Consider the following 23,035-nt stretch of genomic DNA (forward strand, 5'->3'; position numbering starts at 1 on the left):
TTAACATTTTTGCCTAAAACCATTTGAAGGGGGTCAAATTAGGGCCTATAGTGGCAACAATTTTGGACATTGAAAACATGTTTAGGAAGAGGAAACAACTTATGTAGAGGTGTGAATTTGTGTGTGTACGTAGTCCGGGGCCATAAGTTAATATACAAAATATTACAGATATGTAGCTGCTCCCAAAGGCCTGAAAAAAATTCGTACAGTTGGTTAATTATGCAAATTTAGCATATTTCACTGTCCAATATCTCCAATAGAAATTCATAGAAAAATCAGAAATTTTGGAAATAGTTAATCCGTTAGTATACCATCACACACAACAAAGCGTGTTTTGTGTTTTAGAGCAGAAGGAGGTCAAAGTACTAAGTAATGACGCCATACTCTAGGAGGTGTTTTGTTCATAAAATCTTTTTTGGACTTTCAAAACATGTTTGGGAAGAGGAAACAACTTACGTAGAGGTCTGAATTTGTGAGTGCATGTAGTCCGGAGTCATAAGTTAATACACAAAAATTTACACGCTGTAGCTGCTCCCAAAGGCCTAAAAAATCGTAAAGGGTACATTCTGACTTTACTCGCCTTCTGCTGATAGCGGCATTCTTCACCAGTGCTGCTGTGGGTCTGATAAGACAGTGTTACAACTAGAGGAAAGAAACGAGCTTGAGAGCCTTGACTGGACTAACCATTCATCCTAGTTTATTTTTGTTAAGAACAACAAATTTTTAGTAGATTTTATGAACAAAACACCTCCTAGAGCATGACGTCATTACTTAGTACTCTGACCCCCTTCTGCTCAAAAAACACAATACTCGATTATTTGTGTGTTATAGTATATTAAGGGACTAACTATTTCCGAAATTTAAGACTTTTCTATAAAGGCCCTTTGGAGATATTGGACAGTAAAACTTGCTAAATTAGCATAATTCAAATTTATGGTTTTTTCGGGCCTTTGAGAGCAGTTACAAGCCTGTAAATTTTTTGTATTAACTTATGACCCCGGACTACATGCACTCAAAAATTCAGACCTCTACATAAGTTGTTTCTTCTTCAATGTCCAAAAAAGATTTTATGAACAAAACACCTCTTACAGTATGACGTCATTACTTAATACTTTGACCCACTTCTGCTCAAAAACACAAAACGTGCTTTTTTGTGTTATGGTATACTGAAGGACTAACTATTTCCAAAATTTCAGATTTTTCTATATGGGCCCATTGGAGATATTGGAGAGTGAAGTATACTAAATTGGCAATATTAACCAACTTTATGATTTTTTTCAGGCCTTTCGGAGAAGCTACAGGTCTATACATTTTTGAGTATTAACTTTTGTCCCCGGACTACATTCACACACAAATTCAAACCTCTATGTCAGTTGTTTCCTCTTCCTAAACATGTTTTCAATGTCCAAAATTGTTGCTACGGCAGGCCCTAATTTGACCCCCTTCAAATGGATTTAAGCAAAACTGTTAACAGATCAAAGTTTTAGCTCTGCTCGAGTTGGAGGCATCCAGCAAATTTCAATTTGTTAGCACAAATATATGCTGAGATATTCAAAACAACTTAAAAACCTAAAATCGAAAAAACCGCAAAATGGCGCCAGCCCCTGTGTCGCCATGGGATGTTGTAAAAAACAATTGGTTGTGGTTTCGATGTACCATGATATAGAATAAACATTCATGAAAAAATTAGATTATTTGGAGATGGTCGAGCGGCGCATGCTTTATCATTTGGAATGGATTGACTCAAAATAAATGGTTATGATGCGCTAGACACAACATGATTGCCTGTTCCGTCTCGTCATGTGAAAATGTCTCATTTTAACGAGGCGACACAAATCCTGCGTCTAGTCTCGTGGCTAACCCTGACTCATCTCGTGTTTTTGAAGCGAGACAAATTGTTATCTCCTCTCCTTTCGTCTAATTTTCTTTCGTGAGCCTTATAATAATAGAAGTAAATTTCGAAGCCATGCTGCTTCGAAATGTAACGAAGTTTACAAGTTAGAATTGATAATCGGGCAAGAGAGGGTTATGGAATGCTTTCGAGACATTTAAAACATGACGGGTCGAGACAAGGACCTGTTTCGTCTCATCTCGGAGCTAACAAAGCCTATATTGTCTCGGCCGCCCTGAATTGGAAGCCTGTCACCAGAGTTGAAGCGGGTCGTGTGTTCAAAATTTGAAATGGAAAGTTGTATAACTGTTGAAATCGTTCAAAAGGACATTAAATGTCATGCAACTTTTAGAGGACAAACTTTGTCAAATTCTTTCCCATTTAGCCGCTAGAGGCGTTGTTGCAGATTTGTATCTGACTACCCGTAGCAGGCCTTTATCTCAGCTAATAATGCACATAGAGCCGTCAAACAAACAATTGAACTACCAAATTGTATGTGTAGAATGCAATAAAAATAATAGCGACACCAGTGGCTTATCGTGAATATCTCCCACGGGGGTCATCTGCAAAATTTGACATGGAAGCAGGGGTTGGTTGTGCCGCCATTGAAATGGGCGCACAATGGGAGAAACGTCGAGATGAAACACGTTGGCATATTTCTTCCTCTGTGGCAGCAACACAGTCGCATTACTAGGTGAGAGTTTGATGGTGCGAGGGTGTCCCCAGTGACACCAGGCGAATGCCGGGAGGGTACGTGCAAACTATTTCCTGGCAAACAACCGCCGACACCTTTGCAGGATTAACTCGGGGCCTAAACCAAGGGTAGCCCAGACCCGCAATGAAGTGGAGGGTAGCCCTGTATCTTGTGTGCGTACGTACAATATGAAATATCTCCCAAATCCGGGAGCATGTGTTGTGGGCTTGTTTGTCGTTGTTTCGAACAACACACTCATTTATCGTTGCCAGTGATTGCGTGGTGGTACTCTTGTAGATCCAGTAGCTAACACGTACATGGCGTTGCTCAAGACATAGTCTATGCGGCCTCGAACAGGCGATTTCTGCTATGTCGGACAGAGAACAGAAGAAGTGATGCCGTAGCCAAAACAGGTAACACAAGCGTGTAGAGTCCGAGAGTAATTAACTTCTGCACTTAGTTAAAGTGGTCCGTCTATTGGACAAGGTGCCGTGCATTGAGTTCTACTATTCCTGTGCGTTACAAGCTCGTGACGAGACGAATACGAAACTTCCACAAGCAGTGAAACCTCTTTGTTTGTATTGCTGTTTGAGTGATTGTAGTAGGAAGTGTCGGTAGTAAATAACATTCATGCGGTATACGAATTTGAAGTCATTTCAAATGCTAATGATTTTAGGGGAATGCCGGGAAAACTATAGGGCTGCAGCTCGATTATACGCTGGACGCTATCCACAGCGACAAACTATTTCCCACAATCTGCTGCTGAGATTAGCAGCACGATTGCGGAAGACAGGCAACATGTATGGACGCTATGGTGTCCGGAGAACAGTCGTACAAAATGAAAACGTTGCCATTGATGTACTTGAAGCTATTGCAGTAAATCCTCATGTATCTTAGCGGCAGATCGCACGAGATCGTGGTATCAGTCAGGGTAATGTCCTGCGTATTCTGTGGATATCACATTTTCATCCGTATCACCTCTCTCTGCATCAAGAACTAAGTGATGCGGACTGTAATTTACGGCTTCTGTTCTGCAACTGGGTGATCAATCGCGTGAGAGAACATCCGATTTTCATTCACTTCATTTATGGACTGATGAAGCGACACTCTGCAGTGATGGCAACGTGAATCTCGACAATGCACATTACTGGGCAGCGGAGAACCCTCACTGGATGAGAGAAGTCAATCGGCAACACCGATGGCCCATTAATGTGGTGGTGGCATTATAGGGACTCAGACCACTGGGCCATGGTTTTTTACTGGTCACTTAACAGGTGCAATGTTTCGTGATTTCTTGCGACACCATCTACAGCCGCTATTGGAAAACGTACCGCTCCATATGCATCAGACTCTGTGGTTTCAATTAGATTGCTAATGCTGAAATGTGTTGCTAAGAGCTAAATATTCTATTTCCGCAACGGTGGATCGGAAGAGGTTCCATTCCACAGTTTCCTCCGCGGTCGCCCGACCTTACTTGTAGGGACTATTTTTATTGGGGTCGAATTAAGGATCTTGTGTATGTCAATCAACCGACTACAATTTGCAACATGCAAGACCGAATTACAACCACATTCCGGACCATCAATGTGGTCTGGTTGGAAGCTGTTGCCCACAATTACGTACAGCGAATAAATCGTTGTATTCCTGTTATGGGACATCATTTTTCACATTTGTGAAAGCCAGAGGGCGTCGACTACACTCCGCAGAAGGTAATCTGATTCTTTATCTTTTTACTCATTCTTCTCCAATGGCTTGATTGCAACGCCTCAGCTATCTGTCCCCATGTTTTGTGCCATGCTTTGGCAACAGCACATTCGGTTCCTTTTTCTTCGTTGCAACCAATAGTTTCTTCTTCCGTTATAACATCGTACATTGTCCCTCATCATATTCTCCCCATCCACTGCGATTCTGTAGCCATACGGAAACAACTCTCTTCAAATATTGCGTATGTCATTGGTTCCCTATTTAGTACTTCATTCAACAGCAGCAAATGTACCTCTGCTTACTGTTACAGTATGTACCCTCCCCCCGTCGTGGTCTCTTGCTGACGCCATTGTTGTCGCCACTTACACGGTGTGATTCCGCGTATGTACAATTATACGTCCGTTCGTTTCAGGCCAGTATTTACTCTTCCCTTTGTTTCCGCATGCACAAAACCTCGCATCATCTGACTTTGACCACGTAATGCGATCTTGTTGCTGCCACAGAGGAAGAAATATGCCAACGTGTTTCATCTCGAAGCTTCTCCCATTGTGCGCTTGTTTCAATGGAAGACCAAAAAAAACCCTGCTTCCATGTCAAATTTTGCAGATGACTCCCGTGGGAGATATTCACGATACGCCACTGCTGTCGATATTATTTTTATTGCATTCTACACATACAATTTGGTAGTTCAATTGTTTGTTTGACTGCTCTATGTGCATGATTAGCTGAGATGAAGGCCTGCTACGGGTAATCAGATACAAGTCTGCAACAACGCCTCTAGCGGCTAAATGGGAGAGAATATGACAAAGTTTGTCCTCTAAAAGTTGCATGACATTTAATGTGCTTTCGAACAATTCCAACAGTTATATCACTTTGCATTTCAAATTTTGAAGTTGCCCCCGTTGTATGTATTCACGAGACGCCACTGGTCTCGCTACTATTTTTATTGCATTCTACACATACGATTTGGTAATGCAATGTTTGTTTGAAGACTCTACATGCAGTAGTACTGCCGTGTCGTGACAAAACGCTGTAACTTTGGCGAAGAAGTTTTGCGAAAATGAGCCTTAAAGTTTTCATCCGAAAATGTGATCTGTATCGTGTAGAACCAGTGTATCTTGACTTTGGAAACACGTGGTTACATGTAATGTTACGTAAATGCATGTTGTGTGATTAAATTTGGTGAAAATTGATTGGTTGACCATTATTGCCTAGTTACACTGGTTCTACACGAAACAGATCACATTTTCGGATGAAAACTTTAAGGCTCATTTTCGCAAAACTTCTTCGCCAAAGTTACAGCGTTTTGTCACGACACGGCAGAGTGTAGCTGCGATATAGGCCTGGTACATTCTTATTGAATCACTATATATATAAATTAACAGTATTAGTACAGCATTAACATCTTTAACAGTATTAGTACTAGCGACGTCTATAATTATAATTTATTTAGTTATTAAATTACGTAGATTTAGTAGAAAGAAAGAACAGGAAGAAAGTATAGAGAATAAAAAGGTATATGACGATATTAGTAACATAGAAAACTACGGATTATTTCCAATCTATGCAGAAGTAGATAAAAATTACACTAAAAAGCACACTTTTAGCACTAGAAAAAATGCAGATCACAATCATAAGCACACAGAAGTATCACAAAATAACTCAAACAATGTTGGTATACACGGGAGATTTCACTGCACCAAAACCAAGAGGGATGCACTAAAAATCACGGAATTATCCAATTTCGAGACGGAAAGCACGGATAGATTTTCACCCACGAACTTGAAAAGCGAAAAAAATTATGTGCGACCCTGTGACGTGGTAATCCTGTGAACAATTTGCCGAAATTTTCACGAAAAGTGCGGAGCACGTATTCAAAGTCAACTTTAACTATCGAAGCGACGCGGCAAACAGGATGAGACGTGGAGATTTTTCAATGTCAGTTTCAACGTTGCTGATACAACATTTTGCGGAAGGAAGTGAATCAGAGTTGCTAACTCTACGGATAGCAAACTTACCATTAGTGAAGTGATTAATATTTTTCAAAGTTTATTTTTGTGTTCTAAAATCATGCAACGACAAGAGACGTTGTTTATTAGTATGTTAGTGTACTATAACAACATAAATAGTGTATAATAAAGTGTATTATATTCATTGGAAGCATCAGTGATATGGATACTGATACTAGTTAAACAAATGCAAAGATAATAAACATTGGTTTGGACTTTGCGACTGAATGAAGCGGAAAGTTTCCGAGAACGAGAACAGGAAAATATATGTATGTGCGTTCAAGAGCACAAGACGTGCTAGACAATTACAAGTAGTTATGTATATAACTCAACAGATGGCAGGAGCCCATACTTTTTTTTTGAGGACTCTTGACAAGTATTTTTTTTAAAAAAAAGAATAACAATGAATGTAAATAAATGATGTTTTATAATTTCTTCAAATGTGATAAATGAATATAAAGATATATACAGGGTGATGGATAAATGTACTCAATTATTTTTATGGTCAATTTCTGGTAAGAAATTGATTCGAGAACGGAGTTCTCTCATTTTGAAGGAAGGGCATGTTGATACATGTGATTGATATTATTTAGGAATATATTATTTTGGGAAAGGAAACATATTTAATTATTGAATGTTATGTCAGAATAAAGAAACTCAATGTTGTCATGTAACGTAAACACATGTGTATGTTTGTGTGTTTACATCAATGTTTTGTATATGTGATGAATGTTATGTGTCGCTACGGCTAGACGCTTAATCGTCAGTTCGTATGCTATTGTAATGTGTAATTTGTAATGTTGTGATTCAAGAATGAATTGTCATCAAGTTGTAATACTATAACATTGACACACTTTGACTGTGGCATAATCGTTGAGTTTGCAGAAATTTGTGAGTCTGAGAATTTGATCACGATGTAATTCGGGTGAAACCAATGTTTTACCAATAGCTGAGATATACAGAAAGTCAACAACAATGAATTCCAGGATGTCTGGAATCCTAGTATAAAAACTTATGGTCTTGAAGAATTGGGATCAGAAGTGGACCATCATACATCGAGTATATACATAGAGATCCACTGCGACTTACATCACAGTAGTTACTTAGCTGTGATTCTATTCTACGGTTAGATCAGGAAATCCACTACTTGACCGTAAACCATTAAAGTGGATTATGGTTTACTAATAGTCAGCTACTATAGACTATTTCAGCGAGACATTCATCTTCCAGAACATCGACATCAGTTTCAGACATCATCACTTCAAAGGTACGTGTATCTCAGCTATGTCGAGTTATTCGTGGTTCAATTCTTGATGCTTAAAGATATGTGATCTGGCGTTTATACACAGTCTTTGATCAGTTGCAGTAATACACCATCTTTATGGAAATACAAAGATTTCATTCAAAGTTAATTTAATGTGGTTTACTTCTGTTACCCTTAACCTACTCATTCTAAATGGTGAGTAGCAGCGATCTTCGACCGTCAATTATCATTTCATCCCCATGCAAACTAGGCACGACGGTGGAAGGTTGTTATGGTGGAGATACTTTGGTTCGATTCCCGTAGAGTGCTAAGTGTAGTTCTCACCATTGTTATGGTGATGAATGGTTCGAATCCCGAAACGGAATAATTTTAGGTTATGGTTTAAGTCCGGTTTAAATATTTATAGGTTAAGTTATTTAGTATGTTATGATTTTGTAATATTATCGTTCACCAATTGAATACGAGATTTGGTTCGGATCTCGAATGACTAAGGCAATTGACTCAAGTAAAATAAGTAATTACGTTAACCCTCACCACCCACCCTCACTTCGTAATCAAAGTTGAATTAAGTATTTAGATAAATGAATGAAAACACTGTGTTAACTAGAGCACAGAAAGCGAGTAAGAGAATAAATATTGATGTGAATAATTTATTTGGTGTGAGGACACCGGAAAGACGAAATACTTCTTGTAGTCAGGACAAGGTCGCGAGTCCTAAAATTATTTTGAGTAGAGAACCAGTTTTCAATTTCCCGAGTAGTCCGGTAACTAAATCCGTATCAGAAGATTTTCCTTCAATCATAAATTTAGATCCGAAATTAATAAATAGTGACAATAAAGAGTTTAAAATGGCATCTAACATTACGTTTTATGCAGATATTAACAAACTACCTAAATTCGATCTGAAGAACGATAATGACATCGTTTCGTTTTTCGATGAATTCGACGATGCGTGTCAAATGGCAGGTATCGCCGAAAGCAAAAGAAAGGAATTACTGCCTAATATTTTCAAAGGAGTAGGGAGGCAATGGATTAAATTGTTCCTGAAACGGAAAAATACGGCAGAAATACAGTACAAAGATTTGCAATCAGAAATAGTAGAAGAGTTTACTAAATCTAATGTGACGATAGACATTGAAGATAAAATTAAGGAGCGGTTACAGCATGAAGACGAAGCCGTCATAAATTTTGTATATGACATGCTCGTTCTTTGTGAACGATTAGATTCGAACATGACTGACATTAAGAAAATAGGTATTATAGTTGGAGGATTACATCCATACTATATGGAAAAAGTAGGAACGCGAGAATACTCTAGCCTAGACAAATTCGTTGAGGATTTGCAAAAGATAGAAAAGAATAAATGTAAGATTGCTAAACGCGTGAAAAAAGAATCCGGTAAAGTCACGATTAAAGATCTTGTCAAAAAGATTAGGGAGCAAGTAGAAGATGACGAAAGTGGATCTGATTCAGATCACGTAGTTGTAAGGAAAAATAAAGAAGAGAATAAGATCAAACAAGAGCCGCAGAGTATTACACAAATCGCGGAGTTAGAGAAAAAGATAGACAAATTATAGCTTGCATTATCGGCAAAAACACAAGACGAAGAGAAACATGAAAATAACGGACGAAAACAAGGAAAAAATCAGTATTATAGAAATAATAGGCAGAATAGAGGTAATAACCGAAATAATTTCCGTGGAAATGGAAATAAGAATAAGTATTGGTATAATAATGGTAACAGAAGTCAAAACAGCAGTAGAGGAAATAACGGGTTTTACAATAAGCGTGGTAATCGTGGTGGTTATTGGAGAAATAATAGAGGACGTGGTCAACAGGGAAATTGGCAAGGGAATTGTCAGAATTCGTGTTGTCACCAATCCTATAATTTTGAGAATCAAAATCAGCAGAGATTTGTGCAAGTGGTACCAGCACAAGTAAATGGTACTACTTACTATCAAACAGCAGGTCCGAGTAATTTAAACGGAACACATCTGTAAATGGGCGAGGCGCATTTACAGGCAATCGAAATGTACGAACAAGAGAAATAATCGCCTCAGTTAATTTAGAAAACAATATGGTGTATTTACCATTAGAGATTGATGATAGACAGATTAAGGCGTTACTCGATAGTGGGTCGCAAATTTCGATTATTAATGAGAAATTAGTGCCACCGAGTGCGAAAATAATTCCACGACAAACTAAGATCAAAGGTATCACGCAAAACACTCTTGTAATTAATAAATTAGCTGTAATCAAGTTCAAAATTTCAAATCAAACTTTTCACCAAGAATTTAGGATAATAAAAGATTTCCCATATCAAATGTTGATTGGGAATGATTTCTTGCAAACACAGAATTGTAGAATAGATTATGGCACTGGTAAAATTATAGTTCAAAGACTTGGGAAATCGATTAAACATTGTAGAAATGATCAGGAAACCAGAACAGTTTCCGATAGTATCGCTTTAAGTATAAAAACAAGTTTAAAGCCGAAATGGGTCCTTGGACATAGAGTGAAGTTGTTACCAAGAACTAGGACAACGGTTGAAGTTAACCTAGTTAACTCTTGGGCGAACAACGAATTTTTATTAGAGCCAGATAAATTGTTAGAGTCTCAATATAACATATTTGTACCTAGAGCGATATTGTCGAAAGAAAATCGGTGTTTAGAAATAATCAATCCGTCAAATAAAACAATCATGTTGACGAGAAATTTAAAAATTGGAGATGCAGAAGCATGCATTAGTGAATCAGAATTAAGACAGGAAGGATTATCAGAGGATGACATTCAAGAGGTGTTAGATGCGAGGAAAAACTACGATAAAACACGGTTAAAATTTGGCGATAAGACTAAACCAGAAATTAAAAAGAAATTAGAGAAATTATGCTATGATTACGCAGATGTTTTTGCGTGGAGAGAGAACGAATTAGGAAGAGTCAAGGGAGTAGAACATAAGATAGAGTTGGAAACGGAAGTTCCGTTTCGACGTCAACAGTATCCAATACCTATAGCTATGAAGGATAAAGTTAAAGAACAGATAAACATCTTACTCGAACAAAACATCATCGAGGAAAGTAATAGCTCGTATAACTCACCCATGCTATTTGTAAAGAAGCCAAATGGATCTATCAGAGCCTGTCTCGATTGTAGACTGCTGAATAGGCACGTAAAGTTCCACTCCGTGGCGTTGCCGCCTATACATCAGATCTTAACATGTATGGGTGGTCACAAATTCTTTAGTGTGCTTGACATTAAGAGTGCTTACCACACGGTATCGATTTCTAAGGAATCTAGGAAGTACACGGCATTCAATATTCCTGGCGTAGGGGCGTCTCAATACTCTAAATTGCCTATGGGTTACATCCAATATATACAAAAATCATGGCTATGACATTAGCTAACGTTCATCCGGAAGCGGTGTCATATTACATGGATGATGTATTCCTATATGTAAACAATCAGGAGAAGATGGTATCGGTGTTACATTCAGTTTTTCAAAGACTAAGAAAATATGGCTTAAAGTTGTCGGTAGAAAAATGTCACTTCATGGAAGAAAAAGTAATGGCATTAGGTCACATTGTGAGCGAAGCTGGTTATGAAATAAGTCCTAAAGTGATTCAGGCAATAAAAGCTTGTAAGCCACCTACAAGCGCGAAAGAACTTAAGTCATTCCTTGGGTTGACTAACTACGTACGAAAATTTTGTAAAAACTATGCAGAGATGTCAGCTACTTTTCAACAATTATTAAGAAAAAATCATAAATTCGTATGGATCAAGGAACACCAACTTAGTTTTGAAAAATTAAAGGAAGCGTTGATGAATGCACCGTTATTAGCACCGTTCCGTGAAAATCTGGAAACGAGAGTGTATACCGATGCGTCTACAAAATCAATAGGGGCTGTACTCATCCAAAAGCAATTGAATGGAGAGTGGACACCTATAGCATATTATAGCAGAGTGTTAAGACCAAATGAAACGAGAAGACATATAGTGGAATTGGAAATTTTGGCCGTGGTGAGTGCCTTTAAAGCATTCAATTACTATTTGTATAATAAAGAATTTGAATTATACACGGATTGCAGATATATAAAATATTTACAGACAACGCCAAAATTATCACCAAAATTTTTACGGTATAGTTTAGAGATGGCTCAATACCAATATACGCCAGTGCATTGTCCAGGTGAGAAAAACCCTAGTGATGTATTATCAAGAAACACGAACATCCAACCAACCGATGAAGACATTGATTTAGATGCGTTACCAGTAAAGACCGAAGACCTCGAAGTTAACATCACGTTCGACGAAGATGTGGACGTAGCTGAGTTGCATAGGAAAGATTCTTTCTTCGGGTCAATAATGAAGGCAATAGAACATCCAGAAGAAGCAGACGAAAAATCGGAAAAGCAAGCTCGCTGGTATGAAATTAAGGACGGAAAACTTTTCAGAACTCAGAAGATGGCTAATGGAAAGAAATTTCTATTATGCATTCCTTTTGCTTTAAGGGAACAAGTTTTCAAGAACTTGCATTGTTCGATATATGGAGGTGGACACTATTCCTACACGAAGTGTTATAATCGAGCATTAAAATCCATTTATTTCCCGAATATGAAAAGATTTTTCCAAGAGAAGGTCAGCCAGTGCATCAGTTGCCAAATTCAGAAACGTAAAGCTGGTAGGACGCCACTGCATCCGCAAACATACCCTAGTTATATGCCATTCCAGCATGTAACTATGGATGAGATTGGACCGTTTAAAAGATCGAAAAATCATAGGAATAAGTACGTAATTGTATTCGTAGACAGTGCGACTCGTTACGTAATTGCTAGGGCAGTTCCCGCTATAACTTCAGAAATTATAGCAGAAGTAATTTTTGAAGAATTGATTACAAAACATGGGATCCCTGAGATTCTTGCTATGGACCGGCACAGTACACATAGAAGCCGAGTGATGGAAGAGATGGCTGAGCGGTTTGGTATGAGGTTAAACTTTGCCAATACAGATGCCCACTACAACATCGGAACATCGGAAAGAGCTATAGGATCAATCCAACAGATTATGAAGCACTATATAGACCGTGAATTTACAAACTGGGACGAAATCTTACCTTCTATAGTGTTTACCATGAATACACAGATTCATGACGGAACAAAACACTCGCCATATTATTTGCTTACAGGGCGTGAACCCAGAACGTTCTTGGAACAGGATCTGGACATACCTTGTGAGTATGTAGAAAACGAAGAGCGAATAAGAACTGTAAAAGAAGCAAGGAAGGTCGCGTACCAGAATTTGCAGAAGCGGTTTAAATCCCAAAAGAAGCAGATTGAGAAGAAGTTTTCTCAACCAAACTTCGACGTAGGACAAAAAGTTTGGATTCGTGAAATGCCAAGAGCAGGCATTCCAGCTTGCTTTGGAAAAAGATTTAATACTCGAGGAGTAATAGTGCAGAAGATGAATAATAATTCATATAAGGTGAAATATGAGACTAAGAAAGGACAAGAGAAGACGGACACCGTGGATATAAGACGTTTAAAACCATTTGTTAGCGCAAATGAGGAAGATTCGGATAGGCAAGAGGAAGAGTCGGATTTAGACAGTGATGTCTAAAAGAAAAAAAACAACGCGTGGAAAACCAAGAGATTTTAAAACTCAAAGGACTACATCACGAAAAGTTAAAATGAATTTCCAACGATAAAACACGAATAAGTTTTAGTATACAAGTTTGTATTTTTTGTTGTTAGGTATCTGTATACAACATGTTTTTATCAGTGAAACAGCGAGGTGGACCGCTGTTTATCAACAAATGCCCGTGTCCTGAAATCAAAGTAAATGTTGATTTCCATCTGAAAATCCCTTAACTGGTAAAAATATATTGTTTACAGAGCATAAAGTGATTAGGAAATTAGAGAATTTTTTTTAAATTAGAGATATCTAGTAAATATGGTTAAATTGTTAAATAATCCAAGGTACACATACAAAGCAAAGTAAATAAATAAAAACATAAGTATTAAATAAATAAGAGATATAGAAATAATTAAAATAAATAAGTAAATTCAGATAGTAATTCTAAGTTTTAATTGTTTACAGTTAACATCATGTTCAAGAGTTGCATTTTTCTAATACTATTGATTAGTATTGGGGTAGCAGAGGAAGAACATCAACAAATAACATTATCAGAGATTGGACTAGCTTTGACACAGAATGCTTATGCTGTTCATGCTACGAATATGGTGTTTACGACTGTGAAAATGCATTTAAATTTCCAAGAATCGGTGCCAGTACACGACAAATGTACTGACGCATACGAGATTCTTAATGACTATGCAGTAAAAGAGAGAGAGTTTAGACAGAACATAGTAAATTTATTGCCATGCCATTTTGTCTATGAAAATGGTAAAACTAGGTGTAATAATAATCACAGAAATAAAAGATTTATATTTTCGTGGTTACTGGGATTATCGTCTATTGGTTTATCGACGTATAACTTAATACATAATAAACAGTTGTCTCAGTCTATTGATAAGTTAAATAAACATGAAAATGTATTAACAATGAAATTAAAAATCTAAAAGAATCGTTTAATAATGAAATTGCAGTAGTCCATGGGATTGTCGTAAAAGTGCAACATGTATTGCAAGATTTTAAAAATAAAATTCAGGAGCTATACTGTTATTTGCACCAATCCCAACGCAAGATAATGGCGAACTTGTTTGCTCATCTTGTACAGGAGAGAGTGAATAAAATAGTAAATAGCATTTTAAATAATCAGTTAACATATCATATATTATCTAATACTGATGTTAAAAGGTTAATTAGTCTTCATGACGTATTGAAAAATACTATTTATAGGTCAGACATTGGGATGTTTTACCAAATGTCTAGCGTATATTTAGTAAAATATCATTACGAAGAAAATAATGTGGATTTAATAATAAAAACTCCGATAATATATGATACTAGTATTTCAATAATGTATGACGTAACATCAATGGGCTACTTAATAAATAATACCAGAATATTTTATGAATTACCGGAAGCAGTTTATTTGGCTGAAGGTAAATTTCATTCATTAGACAAAAGTAAATGCGAATTTAAAAGTTTTCTATATTTTTGTGAAAGCATAACTATGGATCGTGAATCGAAATGTTTGAATAATATCGTTTTAAATAATTCTTTGGAAGGATGCCAGCAGAATTCTGAGAAATTTTTGGGGAATGTGATATTGAGATATACACACGCTGGTGTGATGTATTCTTCTGTTGAGAAAGAAGCGTACATGACAAAAGTGGGTGTACATCAAGAAGTTACTTCAACAAAACTTGATCAAACTAAAGCTAAAAGCAAATTTCATAAACTATGATAAATTTGATAACATAATAATTGGAGAACTGGTCATTCCAACCAAGAGGATAATTCAAATTCAGAATAAACATATTAAATTGATCGGTAATTGGACTGAGAGACAAATAAATTTCACCTTGCATACGCAAGAGTTAAATAGTTTAACTGAAAAATTGTTAAAATTGAAAGTCGATACGTCAATCCCAGAACTACATCTAAAAACAGATTATATCATGTATGTAATTTTTGGAGTAATAATATCATTAATTTTGACGACAATATTGTTATTGGTACTATATTGTAAGCTTTATAGAGCAATACGGAAGTATAAAATTCAAAATCAGGAATAATAATAATAATAATAATAATAATAATAATAATAATAATCATCATCATCATCATCATCATCATCATCAAAAAGTAATAATAAAGTAAGCGTAGTATGTAAATCAATATTGTATGTGCCTTGGGTTATGAAAAAAAAATTTTACATTTTTGAGTATGAAGAAGAATGGAGTTTATTTAAAAAAATCTAAGTTGCAATAAAACCTGAAAAGGAATATCGGATTAACATTTAAAACAATTGGTAATATGTCAAGATACTTACCTACAGCATGAGGTAGTTGTGAGTTGAAAAGCCTTTGGTTAAGTCATCCTAGATAAAACTAGGATGGGTCTATTTGATTTGGTGAAACGATTAAGTTGTTGAATAAAAATGGTTACGTAGTACTAATACGGCAAAACTCTTTGTTTTGGTAGAAAAAGAAGCAATAGAAAATAAGCATAGTTAATAGATCATCATAGATGAAAATAGATACAAGCGTGTAAATAGATAATAGCTAAGTTAAATAACAACGGAATATTAGTGAAATCAGTAGCTTCAAGCTATAGAAAACAAAAGCGAAAAGAAGAAAAATAAATAGAAATAATTGTCTATTAATAAGGCTAGATAAATAGACAAATCATAGATAACGTAGATGCTAGTGATATGAACTAGTACAGTAAGCTTACACATCTAGAATAAGAAGTCGTAAAAAGTACGAAAAAGTATGAAAAAGTCGTTAAAAGAAGTAAATAGTTTGAATAGAAAAGTACGAAAATCATAGATAATAGACGAGAAATAGTCGGAAATAGAATACAATCATAAAGCATCATGTTTATAATCATCATTAAGTTCTATGTAAACACATTATTTTTGTCAAAATTCATTTTCTAAATTCAAGTTTTTTTTTAAAAAATGAGAGGAAAATTATTGATTTATTATTATTATAAAATGATCAATTGGCATATGGATTATTTGTATAATAATAAGTTAAAGTATTCAGGTCATGAATATCTTCAATATTCATGTAAATACAAGATTCAGTTTTGTAGCTTTTCTGTCTTCTAAAAGATACTACTCGCTGAATCCCGACGGAATTCTGGCGCTCGCTTCTTGCGCTAGTGTGAGAGAGGATCGGTTGCTAAGGGGCGTGACTTACGAGAAGATGGCCGCCGTCTAGCAACAAGCCACTCCTACTTGTGACGAGTTACTCTCATTCACAATGATTTTGATGTTTTATGAATGATTTCTAAGTACAGACAATGTTGGAATGTTAAAGTAAGATAGATTAAACATCAATAAAGATAATAGTACCTACAAACAACGTTAAAACTAGCAGTAAAGTGTATTTAAGACCATAAATATGCACGAAAATGTAGGGTTTTACGACTTTAAAAAAAATGACAAAGACAGCGTCAAACGAGTGAAAATGTAACGAGGATAGCATTTATGTATCCGAATAGGTTACATAACTATGAGAACACTAGTCATTATTTAGAATATGCATCGATTATGCATTTTATAGAGAATAATGAACGATTTATGAACATTTGGACTAGGCCTATGCAAGAAGTATGTAAATATTTTTACAGAAGAGAGTAATAGACCGAGATGTAGCAATATTAGTTTTTAAGAAAAATAAAAACGCGATTTCACACTTAGTTATTTATATTTACAGGCATTATGGAGAAGAAGTTTATCGTACTTGCTATTGCATTAACATCTTTAACAGTATTAGTACTAGCGACGTCTATAATTATAATTTATTTAGTTATTAAATTACGTAGATTTAGTAGAAAGAAAGAACAGGAAGAAAGTATAGAGAATAAAAAGGTATATGACGATATTAGTAACATAGAAAACTACGGATTATTTCCAATCTATGCAGAAGTAGATAAAAATTACACTAAAAAGCACACTTTTAGCACTAGAAAAAATGCAGATCACAATCATAAGCACACAGAAGTATCACAAAATAACTCAAACAATGTTGGTATACACGGGAGATTTCACTGCACCAAAACCAAGAGGGATGCACTAAAAATCACGGAATTATCCAATTTCGAGACGGAAAGCACGGATAGATTTTCACCCACGAACTTGAAAAGCGAAAAAAATTATGTGCGACCCTGTGACGTGGTAATCCTGTGAACAATTTGCCGAAATTTTCACGAAAAGTGCGGAGCACGTATTCAAAGTCAACTTTAACTATCGAAGCGACGCGGCAAACAGGATGAGACGTGGAGATTTTTCAATGTCAGTGTCAACGTTGCTGATACAACATTTTGCGGAAGGAAGTGAATCAGAGTTGCTAACTCTACGGATAGCAAACTTACCATTAGTGAAGTGATTAATATTTTTCAAAGTTTATTTTTGTGTTCTAAAATCATGCAACGACAAGAGACGTTGTTTATTAGTATGTTAGTGTACTATAACAACATAAATAGTGTATAATAAAGTGTATTATATTCATTGGAAGCATCAGTGATATGGATACTGATACTAGTTAAACAAATGCAAAGATAATAAACATTGGTTTGGACTTTGCGACTGAATGAAGCGGAAAGTTTCCGAGAACGAGAACAGGAAAATATATGTATGTGCGTTCAAGAGCACAAGACGTGCTAGACAATTACAAGTAGTTATGTATATAACTCAACAGATGGCAGGAGCCCATACTTTTTTTGAGGACTCTTGACAAGTATTTTTTTTTAAAAAAAAGAATAACAATGAATGTAAATAAATGATGTTTTATAATTTCTTCAAATGTGATAAATGAATATAAAGATATATACAGGGTGATGGATAAATGTACTCAATTATTTTTATGGTCAATTTCTGGTAAGAAATTGATTCGAGAACGGAGTTCTCTCATTTTGAAGGAAGGGCATGTTGATACATGTGATTGATATTATTTAGGAATATATTATTTTGGGAAAGGAAACATATTTAATTATTGAATGTTATGTCAGAATAAAGAAACTCAATGTTGTCATGTAACGTAAACACATGTGTATGTTTGTGTGTTTACATCAATGTTTTGTATATGTGATGAATGTTATGTGTCGCTACGGCTATACGCTTAATCGTCAGTTCGTATGCTATTGTAATGTGTAATTTGTAATGTTGTGATTCAAGAATGAATTGTCATCAAGTTGTAATACTATAACATTGACACACTTTGACTGTGGCATAATCGTTGAGTTTGCAGAAATTTGTGAGTCTGAGAATTTGATCACGATGTAATTCGGGTGAAACCAATGTTTTACCAATAGCTGAGATATACAGAAAGTCAACAACAATGAATTCCAGGATGTCTGGAATCCTAGTATAAAAACTTATGGTCTTGAAGAATTGGGATCAGAAGTGGACCATCATACATCGAGTATATACATAGAGATCCACTGCGACTTACATCACAGTAGTTACTTAGCTGTGATTCTATTCTACGGTTAGATCAGGAGATCCACTACTTGACCGTAAACCATTAAAGTGGATTATGGTTTACTAATAGTCAGCTACTATAGACTATTTCAGCAAGACATTCATCTTCCAGAACATCGACATCAGTTTCAGACATCATCACTTCAAAGGTACGTGTATCTCAGCTATGTCGAGTTATTCGTGGTTCAATTCTTAGATGCTTAAAGATATGTGATCTGGCGTTTATACACAGTCTTCGATCAGTTGCAGTAATACACCATCTTTATGGAAATACAAAGATTTCATTCAAAGTTAATTTAATGTGGTTTACTTCTGTTACCCTTAACCTACTCATTCTAGATGGTGAGTAGCAGCGATCTTCGACCGTCAATTATCATTTCATCCCCATGCAAACTAGGCACGACGGTGGAAGGTTGTTAATATATAAGCACTGCAACTTATATCGTAATTTTATTTTAGACAGCTCACACTATTTTTACATAATAGCCTCACCCCCAGATTCGAAATCATGTTTCCCTCCACTATTACATGATTACGATGAACTAAAACGTGGTGCCTCTAAGTTAACACTTTACTACTTACCAGAGGTTAGTCCATAGTTGATCCTTGAATCTAGGGATAACCAACATATTTCCTGAAAAGGTTTGTCGAGCAACTACTAAATCAGGTTCCTATTCCTTGCCGGGGAGTGATCCAAAACCATTAGGACTGGAAATATATAGAACAACTTGACTTTCATGCCCCATGTACCAAAGTGCTCCGCATGTCTAGTAGATTAAGAATATAATATTCACTATTCAATTATGCCCCATATGAGGGAAACAAAACCCCCAAAATAGATTATTTCTCTTCAAATATCCGATATTAATGGACCTATAAATTTTAGAAAAGCATACCCATAATATCTAGTAAACAGCAAGTCGTTTGGTATCACAACTAATGTGACACGTTGTCGTATCAGTGCGACCATTATATATTCGTCCACTCCTTATCTAGATGAGTTGTTTGATAGGTCACACAGTACGAAAACCTTCAATAGATTTTGAGTTACTAATGAAGTGAAAATTAATCTTGGTGGTAATTTGAGCTCATTTACTCGATCCGAACAGATCTTTTTTTTTTTTGTAGTTATATAAACCCGATTGCTCTACCTTCAGGGTTTAACCTCCTCAGTCCTTGCGTCCAGCCCGCTGGACCTTTTTTGTTGAGTAATTGTCGCTACGCTATTAGCAGAAATCCGTTTAAACCATGTGTGCAGGTCACTGGATGTCTCTGCTATCTACGTACGAATTTTTGATTTCATTTGTTTCCACAGAGATCTGGTATTACTGAATGAATCGCCATGGATGACGAAGGTGGTGCTAATCAACAACCTCCGCATGGAAAACGAGGTAATGTATCACTATTTATTATTTTTCGATTGTAGATCTTTGCTTACCTTTTGTTTATAAAACAGAGAACATAATGAATGTGTAAAATGTTTTAAATATTTCCATTTGAATAGTTTTTTTAAACTCACATTTTCAAGTCCAGCCGGCTGCACATCAGGGCTTTATCCTGACCAAACATCATATTTTAGTATTGTTAACGTAAAATTGCTAATTTTTTCTCAAATATTATTTATGTCCAACCTTGCAATGATTCATGTACATTTCATCATAAGGAGTTGCAGTTTAATATTTATTATTTTGCTTAGAAACGAGAAGATTGAACAAATACTTGTCATATTAAACTATTAGATAAAATACATATATTAAATATGTGTTGCATGTATTTACCTAAATCTAAATAACATGTCATCGATTATTATTATATTATATATTTTCAGGAAGGTTACATTTAACGAATGAAGAAATATTACAAGAATTGGGTGAAAGCGACGTTGATCTTGGGCTTTCCGATGATTCAGACGCAGATCCAGATTGGAAAGATTCTGAACAAGATGCAAATACGTCGGACTCTGATCTTTCTTGCCAGGTAACTACAGTAAACCTGATTTCTTCTTTATTTTTATTAGCTTAATACTCTTCAGAGACTAAGAGGTATTTTACACTATAAATTTATTAATGGAAGAATAACATTAATACTTTGATTTCCATGAATTTGGTCACTAGTTCAATTCCAGGCAGAGTTATATGCATCGTACTTAAAACCAGAGTAGTTTGTTCAGATCATTTTTATGAAATAGGTTCTGCCTGACTTATTCTCCATGCAGAGAAGGGATGTTAGACTACAAGCAATTAATAAATTAACAGAACACAATGTCAAATATTTAATAATTTTTAAAAATAATATTACACTAAATTTCGTATAATAGTTCTCAGGTAACCATACTAAGAAGATATGGTTACCTGAGGAACAAACAAAGAAGATTGTTTTGAATAATTATTTTCCTGTTTGTTATTCCTTGTTCCTAGCGCTCCGTTATATTATTATACATTATTTCTTAACATTAGATACTATACGGGTAAAGTTAACGATATTTCAATTATCTTCTACCAGCTGTTTCTGTAAATTGTAGAGAAATGATTTTGAAGATGTCAATTAAAAATGTAAGATGAGAAAATAATACTATTGAATTATTTTTCTATAGATAGGTACAATTACATGATTTTGAAAATCCAGTTAAGCATTTTAATGTGCTTGGAGATTCTACGTTTAAAGTAGTATTATTGTGTATTTAATAATTTACTTTATTTTGTTTCAGGAAGATGACCCACAAGAAACTCAGGTTAGTATGGAGGAAGAAAACAAGGAAAAGCACAAAAGGGAACTCAGGTGGAAAGTGTCAACATTTGAAGACGATTTCACCCAAATTACTGACGCTGAATGGAACGTGGGTACAAGAGAACATTGGACTCCATTGAATTATTTTGTACAATATTTTAATCAGGAATTTTGGGAGATGGTTGCCGATCAAAGTAATAGGAGGGTATTACAGGATCCTAGTGTGTTGACACCGCTTCGTGCAACTTCTGAAGAGTACAGGAAACTAACTGGTGCGCATATAATAACAGGATGCTTAAAATTACCTCGCTTGAGGATGTATTACCGAAAATCCTTAAACGTTCCTATTGTAACACAAATTCCACGTGATAGATTCTTCCGGCTCCGTAATTATATTCATTTTGTTGATAATTTAGCTGTAACAGACGAAGAAATCCAAAGAAATAAACTGTGGAAAGTAAAACCAATATTAGACGCATTTAAAAACAAATGTTTGCAACTTCCGCTTTCAGGAAATTTGTCCATTGACGAACAGATGATCCCGTTTGAGGGGAAACTAATCTTCGCCAATATGTGAAAGGAAAACCTAATCCTATAGGTCTGAAAAACTTTGTGTTAGCCAGTCCAGATGGTTCAGTTTTAGATTTCGTAATTTACGAAGGAGCTAATACATGGGTGGATGGACATCCTAATCCTAAGTTAGGTATCGGCGGGACAATAGTTAAAAAGTTATGTGTACGAGTTCCAAATGGCCATGTTGTTCACTTTGATAGATATTTTACGAGTATACCTCTTCTAGATAGCCTTTTGGAAGATAGAATATTTGCTGTAGGGACTATTCTTACAAGTAAATTGAGCAACTCTATTAAAAGCAAATTGCGAAGTGACAAAGCACTTCAGAAAGCTGGAAGAGGAAGTTTTGATGAAGTGGTAAGAGAAGATGGGAAAATATGTGTTGTTAAGTGGTCTGATAACCACAGTGTTTTGGTAGCATCTACAGCAGTAGGCTCTAACCCTGTAACAGAAGTTAAAAGATGGGATAAGAAAACCAAAGCGTATGTATCAGTTTCTAGACCAAAGTGTATTGCAGTCTACAATCAATCCATGGGTGGAGTGGATATGTGTGATAGATTAATTTCATATTACCGAACATAAATGAGAACAAAAAAGTGGCCTGTTCGAGTGTTCCTTCATTTTGTAGATATGGCAATTACAAATTCGTGGTTGGAGTACAAGAGAGACCAAATTGCTTTGGGAATACCTGTGAAGAAAATATTTGATCTTCTGGAATTTAAAATTTATATTGGAGAAGCACTAGCACTAGGTGCGACAAGTTTGGGCAATGCTTCTCCTAAAGCTAGCATTACTACGAAAACTAAACTCTCTGACTCAGACAATGAAGAAAGTGAAAGACCTAACAAAAAATAGAGATCAACTCCTCTGCCTCAAAAGGACATACGACGAACGGGAAACGATCATCTTCCAATCTGTGCTGTAGAAAATAAAAATGGTTATATGAGATGTAGAAACAAGGACTGTAAAAGTAAAACACGATTCAAATGTATTAAATGTGATGTGTTTTTATGTATTGCGAAAGAAAGACAATGTTTTCTTGAATTCCACACGTAGAAAT

Source organism: Thermobia domestica, chromosome 8 (genome assembly GCF_964235325.1).
Source record: "Thermobia domestica chromosome 8, izTheDome1.hap1.1, whole genome shotgun sequence".
Taxonomy (NCBI): domain Eukaryota; kingdom Metazoa; phylum Arthropoda; class Insecta; order Zygentoma; family Lepismatidae; genus Thermobia; species Thermobia domestica.